This window comes from Chlorocebus sabaeus, chromosome 29, assembly GCF_047675955.1.
Source record: "Chlorocebus sabaeus isolate Y175 chromosome 29, mChlSab1.0.hap1, whole genome shotgun sequence".
In the NCBI taxonomy this organism is placed as follows: Eukaryota; Metazoa; Chordata; class Mammalia; order Primates; family Cercopithecidae; genus Chlorocebus; species Chlorocebus sabaeus.
Genome location: NC_132932.1, coordinates 23624404 through 23638158, shown reverse-complemented (window position 1 = coordinate 23638158; position 13755 = coordinate 23624404). Strand labels below are relative to the sequence as shown.

General features: G+C 38.6%; 1 pseudogene; it reads right to left on the bottom strand.

The window, feature by feature from the left end:
* Positions 1-1116: 1116 nt before the first annotated feature.
* LOC103231494 (elongation factor-like GTPase 1) overlaps positions 1117-13755 on the bottom strand; it is a 52216-nt pseudogene continuing 39577 nt past the window's right edge.

Here is a 13755-nt window from a genome sequence, read left to right as displayed (position 1 = left end):
ACATATTTTTAATCAAGGAACAAGTAAAATTTGCCTAAAAAGGTAATCCTATGACTTTAAGGCAGGTAACCAGTTCAAGATGTTTTAATGAAGCCATTAAAATGGGTTATCCATCGAACTAAGCAATCGTATCAAAACATTTACTGTTCCTCCTAATAAACACTAGGGAGGGAAATATCCTAATTACTGAAATAAGGTTTTTAAGAAATGTTAAAAGCTAGAAGCAATCTTGAAGATAATCTAGTTTAGAACTTTTTTTAAGCCACTGGGAAACTGACAAAATCCAGGGAAGATCTTCATGACATAAGTAAAAAATGTTTACCTCACTCCATGTCCACTTAGGATGTCAACCTGTCATCATATAATGACAATTTTAGACTTCAATTCTGTTTGTATTTTACCAAAAAATTATAAATACAATTTTGTTAGTATTTTATAGCTACAGCAATAAAATATACTCCATGCAATGTTATTTAATGCTTTATCTTTAAAGTTGAGGATATATGACAAATCACAGTTAGGATAAATAAAAGTATCCCTGGGAATCCAGTCTTCTTATAAAAAAATTAAAAGTGGCTGTTTCTATTTCTATCACAAGAAATATTAGTAATCATTGCTCCATTTCAAATCATTTGGGAAAACAAGCCCAGCAAGGTTACATAACTGGCCTGAGGCCATATAACTAGTTAGTGGCAAAACTATGGCCGTAATTTTGGTATACTCATCCTTCCTAGTCATGCAGGGGACTCAATTAGATTTCAATTAATAAAAGAAAAACAATTACTATATGTTTCAATTCAAAAAGTCCCATCAAAGTGGTTGGTTGCATTCCAATTCCTTCAGTGTTACACTCAAAATCCTTCTGGTGGACTATCTTTCTCTTTAATGTAAAGAAAACAGAACCTTAACGGAGGCACCTCAGGCATCACCAGGTGAATGGAAAGCAAATGCAGCTCTAAGAGTGTGGACTGGCTATTCAAAAGCCATTCACAACCCCAGTAATTTTTGCCTTAACTACAGAGGCTGGAAGAGTAAAACACTCAATCTCGGGCCTCCCCGGCAGCTAGGAGTGGACATATGACAAAATTACAAAAATGACAATATATACAGAAGTCACTAGAGAGGCCATTTCTTTCCAAATAAAAACATCAATCCTGTTAGAAGGTCTTGACCCTTGTACTCTCTTCCTGTGAGGAATGCGGATATGATTCACAGAGATACAAGGCCATCTTGCTTCTATGGGCACAAAAGCCACATGCTGAGCCACTGGCTCCCTGATGACACAAAAGAGTCGTGACACCAGTCCTGGACTGTCCACCCTTGGGCTTCCTACTGAGTGAAGTTTAAGACTCTGCAGTTAGTTTTCTGGTTACTTACACCTAAATACAATCCTAACTCATATAGGAAATAAATCTGACTTTTCCTCTTCTATCTAAACAAAGTAGTTGTCCATCTGGCTTAGTCTTATATAAGTAAATTTGCTAAACAAAATTTAGTCAACTTCATCCTTACCCCATGTTGTGCTACCCTCTCACTTTTTTAAAAGATCAATAAAAGAAGTCAAGGTGTATCTCTTCTCTAAGAAAAAATGAAAAGTTTTAGCTTATAGTAGCTTTGTCTCCCTGTACCATATGGCAGAGCCAAGGCTGCCTTGGGAAGCAGAAAAGAGAGAAATGGTTTCTCTCCTTACACACCACTTAACCTCAGTCCTGGACACCATCTAGAAATTCAGCAACAGAAAGAAAAAAGAAAACCAGAAACCAATGCATGTCACATTCTCATCCTCTACTAGGGAAAGAACACAAGCACCAGGCCTTAATTAGAGAAGATCGTATAAAAACCATTCACTCAGCAGAATACCTTTTCTTTCCCTTGAGCATCATGTTGGAGATATACCTAATGTTCCATTTAATCTGAGCAATACAGTAATCTCAAGGAAGTCTTATGAACAAAAGTAGGATGTTTTCCATTCTTCCAATGTCCTTTTCTGATAAAGTTGGCTGTGGCAGCTTACAAAGGTATATCAAGTGTTAAGGTTAAATGGCATTTTCCAAAGGGATGAAAGAAAATAGGTAACAATGATGAGAAGCTAAGCATTCTACAAATATCATGCCAAAAAATTAAAGAAAGAAAAGAATGTATCTCTGTAGGTGAATGGCAACATGCTTTGGCAAATTTCTTGGATTTAAATCTATAAAATCCAGGCAAACCATTAGCTATTCTGGACCAACAGACTAGACTTTTTTAAAAAAAATTAAAGCTTTTTCTAAAAAGCTGAGAATTCCCAAACCAAGCAATCACTCAATAAATAGCTCCATAGCTGACAATGACCCTAAGGGTTCAGAATCTAACAGTACAATGGGATACAGTATTCTATAATATACTCTGGATCCAAGATAAATTTCTTCATCTGAGTCTTTAGGTTTGCACTAAGAATCCCAAAAAGTGAATTCTGCACATGAGGAGCAGAAGTCAAACAAGTGATAATATTAAGGAGATGAAGAATAATATTTACAGATATAAACCGACAATCAACTAATCTTAGCAAAGCAATGCTCAAAGGATAAAAGCATTGGGAAAAAAAGCAATGACTTTAAATAGACCTTTACATCAGAATAGTTTCCAACAATTTAGAATCTAATCTGTAGAACCAGAAATGCCTTAGTCATCTAGATTGACTTTATGTGAGCAGGAATTTCCCCTCTCACTCTGAAATAAATGGAACTTCAGCTTGGGCTACAGCACTTACAAATTACTTAAGCAAAACATTTTTAAAACAGCTACTATAATTCACAGAAAGTAACTGATCTCCATGTTAGTTACTCAAATGTACTAAGTTAAAGATACCAGGGAAAAAAAATTATCAAACTAAAGAATAAAGTTATTCCCTTCAAAAATTTCACTAAAGTTTCAGTGACGAGTTAGATAATCTCCTAAAATGGAATAAGGATATAATAAACAGCATCACCCTACCTAGCACATTTCCTGGAGGTACCTCCAGTTCTCTTCCCATCAGAAGATACAGGTTTTCCAGAGCACAGTATGCCATGTGGGGGACTGGGGGGAGGTCATCTGGTGGAGCTGAGAAGCCTAATGGTACCTGGGCAAAGAAAAATGATTGAAGACAAGTAAGGAGGCATTTGGAAGCATTAATTGGTATTTGTAAAGTTATTTTTATTCACCAGTAAGATATTGTATAGCAACATTTCATGTAAACCTGAAATATGAACATTTGAAATGGTGTGATACAAAAAAAGTTTCACTTTATGAGTAAAATTTGAAATACTGAAACTTCTCAAATACTAAAAAATTGTCTAGATTCCCATTTAATCATAAGCTTTATGGCTAAGTAATATAAATTCTGTTGTGACCTGGTATTGTCAGTTTAGGTGATCCCCATAACCCCTGGTTAAGTTATTTATATGAACCACGTCATACACCAGTTCTGGTGGCTACTGTGCTATTATTTGAACACTCATTATTACTATTATCATTTAAAGTTGTTTTACTATTATAATGTTCTTCAAGTATTCAACAAGGGCTGGTGCTAGTGCCAAGTAACACAAAAGAATGACTTTGGAAGGGTAGTTAGATGTGATAAAAATGCCAAAAAAAGGTCAGACTGCTATTATATGCTATATTGTTCATATGGAAGAGCATGCTGTGACATATTAGGAACACATTAATGAGAGAATAGAGTACATTTACAGCAAAAATATATAAGTACAAGTACATTCGATTTATTAGTTCCCCGTACATCATATTTATTCTTACGGAAATACTGTCTCAAATGATTCAAATTTTGCATTGTGTGAAGTCTTCAGAAATATATCTACCATATAAATGCAAGTACCCAGAAAGCATTTCAATTAACCAACCAACCAATCTTTGGTGCTCATAGGCCTGGGGTGCTGCCCTAATGCTATGAAGAGAAAAAATGGCTGAGATACAACATATACAAATATTACTAACATCACAAGCACAGAGTGACCAACAAAAAGGTAGTATAGGCAAGTAAATCTATAAAGGTTCAGAGGAAGGTGAGGCCCCTGTGCTAGGGTAGACTCTAGAAACTTCATGAAAATGAAGGCACATGTTACATCTAAATGTATGTGTTCTGACACAATGACAACTCTCAAAGTAGCTCTAAAGATGGGCTGAGAGATAGAAAGATTATAAGAAATGAATAGAAATAAATGGAATTATCTACACAATATGACCATCCACTTAAAACAAGCTACAGGTAAGTTGTAATTAGTAAGACAGCTTAGCAAGGTGGCAAAAATGCAAGATCAATATACAAAAGTTAATTATACTTCTATAGGAATAGAAAATGCATAAATAGAATAAATAGCAATAAATATAAAATATGTATATTTAAAACGATTTTTAGAATAGCAACAAAATATAAGATAGCTGGTAATAAATCTAACAAAAGTAATCAAAACGCTTTATAAATAAAACTATAAAACTTTATGAAAGACATTTAAAATGACCTAAATAAACGGATAAATAAACCTAATACATTCATGGAAGGAAAGATGCTGTATTATAAAATGCTGATTCATGACAAATAGGTGTATGGACATAAAGTAATTCCAATCAAAGCCTCAACAGGGCTTTTCATAGAAGCTGACAAGTTGACCATAAACTTGATATACAGGAGCAAAGAGTCAGGAACAAACAAGACACTAACAAAGAAAAACATGGTAAAGGGATTTGGTCTTTTTGATGTCAAAACATTGAAAAATGAAAACAGCACTGAACAGAGACAGTTAGAGACAACCAGAAAAAATAAAATTAGTCCAGAAACAGATCTATGTACATAAGTAACAATCTGATTTATGACAGAGTAGACAAGGCAAATTAGTGGATAAAGATGGACTATTCAATAATGTTGTAACAGCTGGATATTTATATGAGGAAAAACTGAACCTGGATCCCTTCTTCACAAACATTGAATCAAATATTTAAACATGAAAGGTAAAATATTAAACTTTAGAAGGAAACATAAGAGAAAGTTTTGTGACTTCAATATAGACTTAGATTCAATGTTCTTAAGATGCAAAAAGCAAAACCCATAAAATAATGATAATTCAACTGCATTTAAATTGAGAACTTCTGCCTATTAAAAGGTACCAAATGGAAAGTAAAAACAAGTTTTACACTGGAGAAGAAATTTGCAAAATTCAAAAGTGACAAGGAATTAGTATCCAGAATATACAAAGGACATGTGAAAAGCAGTATTTAAAACAATAAAGTAGCATAATAGAAAAACAGGGAAATGACTCCAAGAACTATTAATATCTTCACACTAGAACACAAGATTGATCAATGAACATATTACAAGAGTAACAAGGAAAATGTTAACTAAAACTGCAAAGCACCATATCATACCCATCAGAATGGCACAAATCAAAAGCACAAATCAAAACTGGCACAAATCAACAACCACATTTTGGGGAGCATGTGGAACAATTGGAACTGTTAAACGCTCCTATTGGGAGTGTAAATCAGAACTACTTTGGACAATAAATTGGAATTATCTTGTTAAGCAGATTACCAAGGCAACTCCACTATAGGTATATTCCCTAGAATTTCTTGTAAATGTGCATAAGGAGACATATACAAAAATAACCAAGGTAGCATTGCTTAGATTTGAAAAAAAAAAAAAAAACACAGCAAATATATTGTGACAAAAAATCGTATAATTAAAATGTACATTTAAGTAAAGGAATCCTATGCCACACTGAACAATAAACGAACTGCGGGAATAGGCATTAACATAGATTAATCTCACAATGTTAAGTTTAAAAAAAAAAAAAGGCAAGTTGTAGAATAGCTACAGTAAAATTCCACTTATACAAAGTTTCAAAAGCATGCAAATGTGACAATATTCTTTAGAAAAGCACACTCGGGTTGTAAAACTATAAAGAAAACAAGAGAAGGATGTGACAGGCAGACGAAAGGTGCCCCTCCCATGATGCCTGCTTCCTGGTGTTCACGCCTTTGCTTTGAAGCCTTCTTCCCGAGTGTGAGTGGGACCTGTGACTTGCTTCTTCTAAAAAACAGAATATGGCAAAGGTGATGAGATGTCACACTGTGATTCTATACCATCATACAGGACTCTGTCTTGCTAGGAGACTCCTTCTAGTCTCTTATATGACTTGATGAAGTAAGCCTCCAAGTTGGGAAGGTCCACATGACAAGAAACTGTAGGTGGCCTCTAGGAGCTGACGGAAGCCAAAGGCCAGAAAAATCCGGGACTCTCAGTTCTACAGGTGCAAATATATGAATTCTGACAACAACCTTTAGTGAGCTTGGAAGCAGGTTCTTCATCAGTCAGTCCTCCAGATGAGAATGCACCCTGGCCAACATTCTGGTCACGGCTTTGTGAGACCCTAAGGAGAAGATGTAGCTAAGCCATGTGTGGTTTTCTAACTCACAGAAACTGTGAGATGGTAAAATGTGTAATGTTTCAAGCTGCTAAATGTGCTGTAATCTGTAATATGCAGTAACTGAAAACTAACACAAAGGATGAACACAAATTCTGGGTAGGGGTTACTTTGAGGGTAGGTCTGAAATATTTCAGGTTTCTTTTTTAAGCAGTTGGAATTAGGTTTTATGGTGCTCTGATTACTGAAATAAGAAGCTATTTGAGCTGTCAATGTATTGTATCATTCCTGCTTAAGACATGAGACACATAAGCAACTGATTTCAACCTGTAGCAAAGAAACACTATGCAGAGATCAACTGGATTGTTCACGGAATTTGTAATGCCAAATAAATCAATGTTTCACTAAATACAAATTTCTGGCTCATTTACCTTCACAAAAAAAGAAAAAAATTAACTGATACTTGGCCCTTACTGATAAACTGCAAACTATCAATTATGTCCAAGCCAAGATAATCATAGATGAGTTTTTATATATAGTATATCACTTTCAGACTCCCATAAAATATAACCCTATACACACCAAGTACTATGATCTTTCTTACTAAATTAAAACACGCCAAAGCTCAACAAGGAAGGCTTAACTGCCAGCAGCATTGCACTCTCCAAGGATTAAAGTGCTAAAACTCATGGAATAAGCATTCAAGGCAAAGAAAAACCAACAGATTTTCTTCAACTGCTACCTCCTTCTGTCTCACTTGTAGCCAAGTACCAAAGCTTCCCTGGTTTATCTACAGACAGGCTGCTTCCTGGACAGAGAGGAGCATGTGTTTCTCTGCTCATGATGCTCCACGGTGCCAGCTGACAATTTCCTAGCTTACTGCTTTGTGCTGATCCAGACTGGCTACTTGGACCTCTGGCACTATCTTCATCCTATGACCTCTATTATTTAATTATGATATAATTACAATGCATATATCTTGCTTACTTCCAAAAATGTTCTGAGACATCTCTAGCCTGTGATCTCTGTTTGCCCCTTGGCTCAGGCATTTTTAGATGCTGCCTGTTCACCTACTTACAGACCCTCCTGACCAGACTCAGGGTCAGTGTGCCATGCAACTCCTGCCTATCCCCTGCTCACGGCCCAACCTTTGGCCTGAGCCAGCTAGTTTTTGGATCTTCCTATTTCTCAAAGATTGGCCATTGCCCTGGCTCCAGCATGACATCTGCTCTTATCAGTTCTTTTCTCTAACCACAAGGTGATTCTTGCCTAGAAGAGAAAAGCCTTATAATTAAACAAGGCCTGAAAATTTGGTCCACATACTGATTTGGTTTCCTTAATGCTACTGAGACATACATGACAAACGTTATTAAAGCAACACAAACGGAGATACACAGTCACTCAAGTGTGCCTTTCCAGAGACAAAATAAATCTACCAATAAGATCATCGCCAGTCCCAACAAAATGTGAAAAGATATCAGACCCTTGAGAAACAATATCTAAATATTTTACTTTCAATTCTTACCCTTTGTAAAAACTCAAGAGGACTGTATTTGACCCCAAGACGAAAATTTTCTTTCCTCTTCGAGCCACACCACTGAACACTCGAGCAAATGCAATAAAAGACTCTTGGTTGTCTTCTTCCTGGAGCACAGGTTTAGGGGTCATACTTTCCACCTGTTACTCGTCACCTGCCAGAAACAAAAAGATAATTAGTGCCAAGAATGCCCTCTTAATTCAAGAACTGTCTGGAAACACAGAAGGAAGAGTGAATATGATGTTTGGTCCAGTTTCAGAAAAAAAGAAAACAAACCAAAACACCAAGAATGGAAAGAATATTGATAAAAACTATGATTAAAGCTAAAAAGCTCAAGAACTAAAGGATGAGTGTCCCAAGTTAAGCAAAAAGGCAAACACTTTGCAACAGAGCCTACTTAGGAAAGTTATACCTCTTGGCTCCTCTCCTTTTGGACATGTTTCAAGGGCACTGCCATCTTGGGTGGGCTCCAAGGGTGCCTGTCCCTGTGCTGCTGCAAGCTTCTCTGCATGCCTTTGTCTTGCACGCTCACGTCTCTGAGCAATTTCTTCTTGAGTGACAGGCCTACAGGGTATCACAAATATGTTATCATCTGGCAACATCAAGCATCTCTCAGTTTAGTGAAGCAGGGAAACAGCAAGTATTGATATGGCTGGGTAAGATGAAGATTGGTCCCCAGCTGCATTCCAGGCAGTTTTCTCCAAGTCCTCTCCCTGTCTGTAGCAACAGGAGAGGGTCTATCAGCCTCTCTCTAATAATGCTGTGTCCCAACTATTCTGAGCTTATGAACTGACATGTAAGAGCCCAAGTCCCTATCTGGAGCAATGTACAATAGTATGGAACCTTTCTCAGATGCCTATATTCCTTCTGGAAAAGGCAAAGAACAGGAAGAAGGAGGGGAAAGAGTGACAGATATCAGGGTTTGGAACAACCCTGGCATGGAAACAAGCATAAGGCCTCAATAACCGGGGTTCAAGAGGAAGGGTTCAAGGTCAGGATGAGTGCTGGCAAGTCATCAGGACTAGAAGGTCAAACTGAAATATTAGCCACTGTGTTAGACCCAAGAAGTACCACCACAGAAAAGGCAGGGTGTGGGTGTGTATATGTGGTTTTCCCCTGGGGGTGAGAAGGAGAGGGGGTGGGGAAGGTAGTTAAACTATTTTTCCTGAAGAATTACCCTCATGTCTGTCAGGATATAGAGAAGGCATTCCGAGTTTTAATACCAAAAAGTTGTTGACAAAAGGGGAGCACTAAGGCGAACACAAATTCTGTTTGGGAGTTTGGGTTTGGAAGGTAGAAACCAGGTAGGTAGACTGTTTCCTAGGACTTGGCTCCCTTCCCATGTAGGGGTCCTTATGAACCTACCTGCATGCTCAACTCCAGCACATGAACAAGACCAATCCATGTCCTAAGGCTGATAGAATAATGGCATCTTTAGCCTCCTGATACTCCGGGACTGAGCATCAAAGCACTCAGGCTAATCCTATGGTCCTAACTTTATGCTCCAGCTCTTGAAGCTGGACAACTCTTCCTGGTCCCAACACTTTGTGCCTCTCTCCCGTGTTGTCCCTCACCGTTGACATTATGATTCCTGCTTTATTTCAGACTTCACACCTAACTGATAACCTTCACCTTCATCCCCATCTTGCCATGCCATATTCCCCTCCCCTCTCTGTAAGCCATGGAAGCCATGCAGGTAGCCATTCTGCCTACTTGCCTTCCAAATGGCCACATACCCGTAGGGCTCCTGATTCAAAGTGGCCTAACTCCTTCTACCTTTCTAGTTCATGTAAGCTAACCTGGAAGGTGACTGCTTAAATTGTTGACTGTCCACTGCTATACTCTTCAGATATCTTCCTGCTAGACAAGACTTCTCTAGTCCTAGTGTCCAGGACTAGACACTACTTCTGCCGTCCTTAGCACCTGTCCCTCAAAATCAATGGTTTAGTTCCAAGAGCAGGCCCTTCCACTCACACTCACTCTGCTGCAGGTCACTGGGCTGTGCAATAGAATACAAAAACATGAGAAACAATCCTTGAGCCTGGCTTGGTCAGGTGCCTCATTAGGCAATCAAAACTGCTGGCACTAGGGGGCCACACTACCACCGCAAGAGACAAGCTCCTCATTACAGGAAGTTCTAAATGTCAGAACTTTCAAATACGGAATGAACTCTGCTTCCTCGCAATTTCTAGCTATGGCCGCAGTTCTCTCCTCTGGAGCAACATCTAACAAACCTACTTCCCTCCCCTTTCCTTTCAATCACCTGCATTCATGCCTTCCCTGCCTCCCTTCTTTTCCCCAGGCTGAGCACTCTAGCTGTTCCTTCAACCAATCCTTAGACAACTTTCCTTGTTTCTAGACTTTTGTTAAAAACTCATAAGAATATCTGAAAAGTGTGAATTAAAATATAAATGCAGAACACATTTTTATTGTTAGAGTAGAAGGGAAAAAATACCAGAGGTATCTGCTAGTATCTACAGAGAAATGGTCTCTTCCAATGGGTTTATCACTATGATCCAGAGACTGTGTTAATCACTTTACATATATTATAGCACATAATTTATCACAACCATTCAATGAAGTAGATATCATATTCCTATTTTACACACAAGAAAAGGGAGACTTTGAAAACTTCAGTAACTCGACCCAAAGTCACACAGATTTTAAATGGAGGAGCCATCATTCAAATCCAGATCTGTATGGCTCTAAAGTCTATGCTCATTATCGCCAGGTTATGTCTTTCCTTCAGGAGGAATTAAAGATGACAAAATCGTCATCTTACATAAATGTGATTTCACTTTAGTTTTAGTGAAAAAAGAAGTGTATTTGTTCACCTTGCAGATTAAATCCTCATGTGCCTAAGTTCATGAAGTGATCTGGAATAATCAGCATGTACAGTCATTAAGTAAGCATCAACTGTATAGACGCTTGCTGTCTGTCTATGTTTCTATCCATCCATCCAGTTAACAACTACTGTGTGCCATGCACTGCTGTGGGCACTGGGAATGATGGTAGAGGGGAACAAAGTAGATAGTAATTAGAGGGATGTGTAAAAAGTAACCACTGTGTGTCCAGCATTTGCTGAGAACAAAAAGAAATGTAATTACAAGAAAATGGGGCCCTACTAGTGAGGAAACAACTGTGAGTGGGAAGTTATTTAGGCTATAGTTAAACTAACCATGGATGTTACTTCTTAAAGGGACAATAGTTACTAATACTGAGATGAAGGAGACCAGAGGTGAGAATGCTGACTGAAGATTCAAATGTCAGGCTGGAAGGTGAATTTGAAGAAGCAAAGAAAAGAGACAAGAACACAAGAACAGAGGAGAAAGTCCTGTAACAGTCCCACACTTCATTTACACCCAAAGCGGCACTGTTGAGCAATGAGTAAATGTCAGTCTCTTCAGTAAGTTAGGGAAAAATTTTTAGGCTTTGCGGATGCCGAATCCCATTTCCTGCCTTACTTTTCTCCCTGGCACATATCACTAATACATTGTACTCTATACGAAAGGAAAATAATACTCTGTTATTCCTGGCTTGGGTATTTAACACGATGGAGATGAAAATGCTATCAAACCAACTTCCCATGGTACATTTTCCTAAATTTTACAAATAAAACTTAAATGAAAAAAAAAATGAGCTAGAAGATGGAAAAGAACAAAGTAATGATGATGACCTTACCAGGTATACCTGAAAACAGTATATTATTACATAACAATTGTTGAACCTGATATACTGGTTAAAAAACAAATGACAAAAATAAAATCAGTAAAAAACTTCATGGAATAGAATGGATTGCACTACCAAAAATATACTAAAATCAGAAAAGCATATGATGAATTATTATTATTATTATTATTTTTTTTTTTTTTTTTTTTTTTTTTTTTGAGACGGAGTCTTGCTCTGTAGCCCGGGCTGGACTGCAGTGGCCGGATCTCAGCTCACTGCAAGCTCCGCCTCCCGGGTTTACGCCATTCTCCTGCCTCAGCCTCCGGAGTAGCTGGGACTACAGGCGCCTGCCACCTCGCCCGGCTAGTTTTTTGTATTTTTAGTAGAGACGGGGTTTCACCGTGTTAGCCAGGATGGTCTCGATCTCCTGACCTCGTGATCCGCCCGTCTCGGCCTCCCAAAGTGCTGGGATTACAGGCTTGAGCCACCGCGCCCGGCCCATATGATGAATTATTAAGAAAAAAGTTCACAGAAAATGTAATTAATAGTAGAGGCATAATAATACTATTATTCATCAGCAAGAAAATGAAGGATGGGTAGAGGTAGGAATTTTTAATGATATAAATACATGTATTTCAAATCTTAACAGCAAGTTATCCAATTCTCTGATATTCCCTATGATTCTACTGGAATCTCTCAGATACTCCCAATGGCCAAAAACCATCCAATATCCTAAAATTGTTAGTACAAGAAATTGTTACTACATGTAGCACTGAAATATTATCTGGGAGTAGTCTAGATTCATAATTAGGCATTCATTCGTTCCATTATTCCCTTATTTACTTACTAATTTAGCCATTGATTCACCCATTCACTGAACTGTTCATTCCCCCATTCGGATTCTTCATTCACTCACCCATCTATTCCTTTACTTATCCCCAGGGCAAAAATTATTGAATACGCCTATGTCCAAATCACTAGGAAAGTACTAAAAAACAATGCATAACCTTTTTCCTGAAGGACAAACAGAATTTTATCAGAGGAAAAGAAGCCTTCTCAGATGGAGGAACAGCACAAGTAAAGATATGACATTTGTTCAGACACTAGTATATTAGAGAAACAGAAATAAAAATCTAGTCAAAACATGGTTTGGGGTCAGGTCACGGTGGGCCTGAAATGCCACTAAGACAGGTTAAGTTTATTTCACAGGCTGATGATCTGACCTTCAGTCACTCACATATTATTTTCATGATTTCTGCTATAACTGCATATTATTTATTTAATACTTATTTAAATGCACAAACATTTTGAACTCAATAAAACTTTAAAATCTCATCACAGTAAAGGCTTTATCACTTGACATACACAGACAATACACACAAATACACATTAAAATACATATGCCGGGGGCGGAGCAAGATGGCTGAATAGGAACAGCTCCAGTCTCCAACTCCCAGCGCGAGCGACACAGAAGACTGGTGATTTCTGCATTTTCAACTGAGGTACTGGGTTCATCTCACTAGGGAGTGCTGGACAATCGGTGCTGGTCAGCTGCTGCAGCCCAACCAGCAAGAGCTGAAGAAGGGCCAGGCATCGCCTCACCTGGGAAGCACAAGGGGGAAGGGAATCCCTTTTCCTACCCAGGGGAACTGAGACACACAACACCTGGAAAATCGGGTAACTCCCACCCCAATACTGTGCTTTAAGCAAACGGGCACACCAGGAGATTGTATCCCACACCTGGCCGGGAGGGTCCCATGCCCACGGAGACTCCCTCATTGCTAGCACAGCAGTCTGCAATCTAACCACAAGGCAGCAGCGAGGCTGGGGGAGGGGCGCCCACCATTGCTGAGGCTTAAGTAGGTTAACAAAGCCACTGGGAAGCTCGAACTGGGTGGAGCTCACAGCAGCTCAAGGAAACCTGCCTGTCTCTGTAGACTCCACCTCTGCGGACAGGGCACAACTAAACAACAACAAAAGCAGCAGAAACCTCTGCAGACGCAAATGACTCTGTCTGACAGCTTTCAAGAGAGCAGTGGATCTCCCAACACGGAGATTGAGATCTGAGAAGGCACACACTGCCTGTTCGAGTGGGTCCCTGACACCTGAGTAGCCTAACTGGGAGACATCCCCCACTAGGGGCAGTCTGACCCT